The sequence below is a fragment of the Rutidosis leptorrhynchoides genome, chromosome 10 (genome assembly GCF_046630445.1).
Source record: "Rutidosis leptorrhynchoides isolate AG116_Rl617_1_P2 chromosome 10, CSIRO_AGI_Rlap_v1, whole genome shotgun sequence".
NCBI lineage: Eukaryota > Viridiplantae > Streptophyta > Magnoliopsida > Asterales > Asteraceae > Rutidosis > Rutidosis leptorrhynchoides.
The window spans coordinates 1210395-1216394 of NC_092342.1; positions in this window are offsets into that span (position 1 = coordinate 1210395).

A 6000-nucleotide genomic window follows, 5' to 3' on the forward strand; every position below is an offset into this window, starting at 1 on the left:
AAACAAGACTACTAACTTAATGATTTTGAAACGAGACATATATGTAACGATTATCGTTGTAACGACATTTAATGTATATATATCATAATAAGAGATATTCATACATCATAATATCATGATAATATAATAATTTAAAATCTCATTTGATATTATAAACATTGGGTTAACAACATTTAACAAGATCGTTAACCTAAAGGTTTCAAAACAACACTTACATGTAACGACTAACGATGACTTAACGACTCAGTTAAAATGTATATGAAATGTCCCGTTCATATTGATTATAAACGTTCCATATTAATTGATTTCGTTGCGAGATTTTGACCTCTATATGAGACGGTTTTCAAAGACTGCATTCATTTTTTAAAACAACCATAACCTTTATTTTATCAATAAAGGTTTCAAAAACATTACGTAGATTATCAAATAATGATAATCTAAAATATACTGTTTACACACGACCATTACATAATGGTTTACAATAGAAATATATTACATCGACATATGTTTCTTGAATGCAGTTTTTACATAATATCATACAAACATGGACTCCAAATCTTGTCCTTATTTTAGTATGCAACAGCGGAAGCTCTTAATATTCACCTGAGAATAAACATGCTTTAAACGTCAACAAAAATATTGGTGAGTTATAGGTTTAACCTATATATATCAAATCGTAACAATAGACCACAAGATTTCTTATTTCAATATACATCCCATACATAGAGATAAAAATCATTCATATGGTGAACACCTGGTAATAGACATTAACAAGATGCATATTTAAGAATATCCCCATCATTCCGGGACACCCTTCGGATATGATATAAATTTTGAAGTACTAAAGCATCTGGTACTTTTGATGGGGTTTGTTAGGCCCAATAGATCTATCTTTAGGATTCGCATCAATTAGGGTGTCTGTTTCCTAATTCTTAGATTACCAGACTTAATAAAAAGGTGCATATTCGATTTCAATAATTCAACCATAGAATGTAGTTTCACGTACTTGTGTCTATTTTGTAAATCATTTATAAAACCTGCATGTATTCTCATCCCAAAAGTATTAGATTTTAAAAGTGGGACTATAACTCACTTTCACAGATTTTTACTTTGTCGGGAAGTAAGACTTGGCCACTGGTCGATTCACGAACCTATAACAAATATGTACATATATATATCAAAGTATATTCAAAATATATTTACAACACTTTTAATACATTTTGATGTTTTAAGTTTATTAAGTCAGCTGTCCTCGTTAGTAACCTACAACTAGTTGTCCAACGTTAGATGTACAGAAAAAAATTGATATCTATTATCTTGAATCAATTCACGACCCAGTGTATACACGTCTCAGGCTAGATCACAACTCAAAGTATATATATTTTTAGAATCAACCTCAACTCTGTATAGCTAACTCCCACATTACTGCATATAGAGTGTCTATGGTTGTTCCAAATAATATATACACATGGGTCGATATGATATGTCAAAACATTTGCATACGTGTCTATGGTATCCCAAGATTACATAATATATTAGAATACATGTATAATACAATATAAGTTAGCTAGGATATGATTAATATAGATTTGTTACCAATTTTCACGTTGCTACAACAAGAAACATTATCCAATCTTGTTTTATCCATAACTTCTTCATTTTAAATTCGTTTTGAGTGAATCAAATTGCTATGGTTTCATATTGAACTCTATTTTATGAATCTAAACAGAAAAAGTATAGGTTTATAGTCGGAAATATAAGTTACAAGTCATTTTTGTAAAGGTAGTCATTTCAGTCGAAAGAACGACGTCTAGATGACCATTTTAGAAAACATACTTCCACTTTGAGTTTAACCATGATTTTTGGATATAGTTTCATGTTCATAAGAAAAATAATTTTCCCAGAAGAACAACTTTTAAATCAAAGTTTATCATAGTTTTTAATTAACTAACCCAAAACAGCCCGCGGTGTTACTACGACGGCATATGTCCGGTTTTACAGTGTTCTTCGTGTTTCCAGGTTTTAAATCATTAAGTTAGCATATCATATAGATATAGAACATGTGTTTAGTTGATTTTAAAAGTCAAGTTAGAAGGATTAACTTTTGTTTGCGAACAAGTTTAGAATTAACTAAACTATGTTCTAGTGATTACAAGTTTAAACCTTTGAATGAGATAGTTTTATATGTATGAATCGAATGATGTTATGAACATCATTACTACCTCAAGTTTTTTGGATAAAGCTACTGGAAATGACAAAAATGGATCTAGCTTCAAAGGATCCTTGGATGGCTTGAAAGTTCTTGAAGCAGAATCATGACACGAAAACAAGTTCAAGTAAGATTTCTACTCGAAATAAGATTGTTATAGTTATAGAAATTTAATCAAAGTTTGAATATGAGTATTACCTTATGTTAGAAAGATATCTTACTGTAAATAATAAAGATTTCTTGAGGTTGGATGATCAATCTACAAGATTGGAAGTAAGCTAGCAAACTTGGAAGTATTCTTGATTTTATGAAACTAGAACTTGTAGAATTTATGAAGAACACTTAGAACTTGAAGATAGAACTTGAGAGAGATTAATTAGATGAATAAAATTGAAGAATGAAAGTGTTTGTAGGTATTTTTGGTCGTTGGTATATGGATTAGATATAAAGTATGTGTAATTTTGTTTACATGTAAATAAGTCATGAATGATTACTCATATTTTTGTAATTTTATGAGATATTTCATGCTAGTTGCCAAATGATGGTTCCCACATGTGTTAGGTGACTCACATGGGCTGTTAAGAGCTGATCATTGAAGTGTATATACCAATAGTACATACATCTAAAAGCTGTGTATTGTAGGAGTACGAATACGGGTGCATACGAGTAGAATTGTTGATGAAACTGAACGAGGATGTAATTGTAAGCATTTTTGGTAAGTAGAAGTATTTTGATAAGTGTCTTGAAGTCTTTCAAAAGTGTATGAATACATATTAAAACACTACATGTATATACATTTTAACTGAGTCGTTAAGTCATCGTTAGTCGTTACATGTAAGTGTTGTTTTGAAACCTTTAGGTTAACGATCTTGTTAAATGTTGTTAACCCATTGTTTATTAAATCAAATGAGATGTTAAATTATTACATTATCATGATATCATGATGTATTAATATATCTTAATATGATATATATACATTAAATGTCGTTACAACGATAATCGTTACATATATGTCTCGTTTCAAAATCATTAAGTTAGTAGTCTTGTTTTTACATATGTAGTTCATTGTTAATATACTTAATGATATATTTACTTATCATAATATCATGTTAACTATATATATATATATATCCATATATATGTCATCATATAGTTTTTACAAGTTTTAACGTTCGTGAATCGCCGGTCAACTTGGGTGGTCAATTGTCTATATGAAACCTATTTCAATTAATCAAGTCTTAATAAGTTTAATTGCTTTACATGTTGGAAGTATTTAATCATGTAAATATCAATTTCATTTAATATATAAAAACATGGAAAAGTTCGGGTCACTACAGTACCTACCCGTTAAATAAATTTCGTCCAGAAATTTTAAGCTGTTGAAAGTGTTGACGAATCTTCTGGAAATAGATGCGGGTATTTCTTCTTCATCTGATCTTCACACTCCCAGGTGAACTCGGGTCCTCTACTAGCATTCCATCGAACCTTAACAATCGGTATCTTATTTTGTTTAAGTCTCTTAACCTCACGATCCATTATTTCGACAGGCTCTTCAATAAATTAAAGTTTTTCATTGATTTGGATTTCGTCCTACGGAATAATGAGATCTTCTTTAGCAAAACATTTCATCAAATTCGAGACGTGGAAAGTGTTATGTACATTCGCAAGTTGTTGTGGTAACTCAAGTCGGTAAGCTACTGGTCCGACACGATCAATAATCTTGAATGGTCCAATATACCTTGGATTTAATTTACCCCGTTTACCAAATCGAACAACACCTTTCCAAGGTGCAACCTTAAGCATGACCATTTCTCTAATTTCAAATTCTATGTCTTTTCTTTTAATGTCCGCGTAGCTCTTTTGTCAACTTTGGGCGGTTTTCAACCGTTGTTGAATTTGGATGATCTTCTCGGTAGTTTCTTGTATTATCTCCGGACCCGTAATCTGTCTATCCCCCACTTCACTCCAACAAATTAGAGACCTGCACTTTCTACCATAAAGTGCTTCAAACGGCGCCATCTCAATGCTTGAATGATAGCTGTTGTTGTAGGAAAATTCTGCTAACGGTAGATGTCGATCCCAACTGTTTCTGAAATCAATAACACATGCTCGTAGCATGTCTTCAAGCATTTGTATCGTCCTTTCGTTCTGCCCATCAGTTTGTGGATGATAGGCAGTACTCATGTCTAGATGAGTTCCTAATGCTTGCTGTAATGTCTGCCAAAATCTTGAAATAAATCTGCCATCCCTATCAGAGATAATAAAGATTGGTATTCCATGTCTGGAGACTTCCTTCAAATACAGTCTTGCTAACTTCTCCATCTTGTCATCTTCTCTTATTGGCAGAAAGTGTGCTGACTTGGTGAGACGATCAACTATTACCCAAATAGTATCATAACCACTTGCAGTCCTTGGCAATTTAGTAATGAAATCCATGGTAATGTTTTCCCATTTCCATTCTGGGATTTCGGGTTGTTGAAGTAGACCTGATGGTTTCTGATGCTCAGCTTTGACCTTAGAACACGTCAAACATTCTCCTACATATTTGGCAATATCGGCTTTCATACCCGGCCACCAAAAATGTTTCTTGAGATCCTTGTACATCTTCCCCGTTCCAGGATGTATTGAGTATCTGGTTTTATGAGCTTCTCTAAGTACCATTTTTCTCATATCTCCAAATTTTGGTACCCAAATCCTTTCAGCCCTATACCGGGTTCAGTCTTCCTGAATATTAAGATGTTTCTCCGATCCTTTGGGTATTTCATCCTTTAAATTTCCCTCTTTTAAAACTCCTTGTTGCGCCTCCTTTATTTGAGTAGTAAGGTTATTGTGAATCATTATATTCATAGATTTTACTCGAATGGGTTTTCTGTCCTTCCTGCTCAAGGCGTCGGCTACCACATTTACCTTCCCCGGGTGGTAACGAATCTCAAAGTCGTAATCATTCAACAATTCAATCCACCTACGCTGCCTCATATTCAGTTGTTTCTGATTAAATATGTGTTAAAGACTTTTGTGGTCGGTATATATAATACTTTTGACCCCATATAAGTAGTGCCTCCAAGTCTTTAATGCAAAAACAACCGCGCCTAATTCCAAATCATGCGTCGTATAATTTTGTTCGTGAATCTTCAATTGTCTAGATGCATAAGCAATCACCTTCGTTCGTTGCATTAATACACAACCGAGACCTTGCTTAGATGTGTCACAATAAATCACAAAATCATCATTCCCTTCAGGCAATGACAATATAGGTGCTGTAGTTAGCTTTTTCTTCAATAACTGAAACACTTTCTCTTGTTCATCCTTCCATTCAAATTTCTTCCCTTTATGCGTTAATGCAGTCAAGGGTTTTGCTATTTTGGAGAAATCTTGGATGAACCTTCTGTAGTAACCAGCTAATCCTAAAAACTGGCGTATGTGTTTCGGAGTTTTCGGGGTTTCCCACTTTTCAACAGTTTATATCTTTGCCGGATCCACCTTAATACCTTCTTTGTTCACTATGTGACCGAGGAATTGAACTTCTTCCAACCAAAATGCACACTTTGAAAACTTAGCGTACAATTCTTCCTCCTCAATACTTCTAACACCTTTCTCAAATGTTCAACATGTTCTTGGTCATTCTTTGAGTAAATAAGTATGTCATCAATGAAAACAATGACAAACTTGTCAAGGTATGGTCCACACACTCGGTTCATAAGGTCCATGAACACAGCTGGTGCATTAGTTAAACCAAACGGCATGACCATAAACTCGTAATGACCGTAACGTGTTCTGAAAGCAGTCTTTGG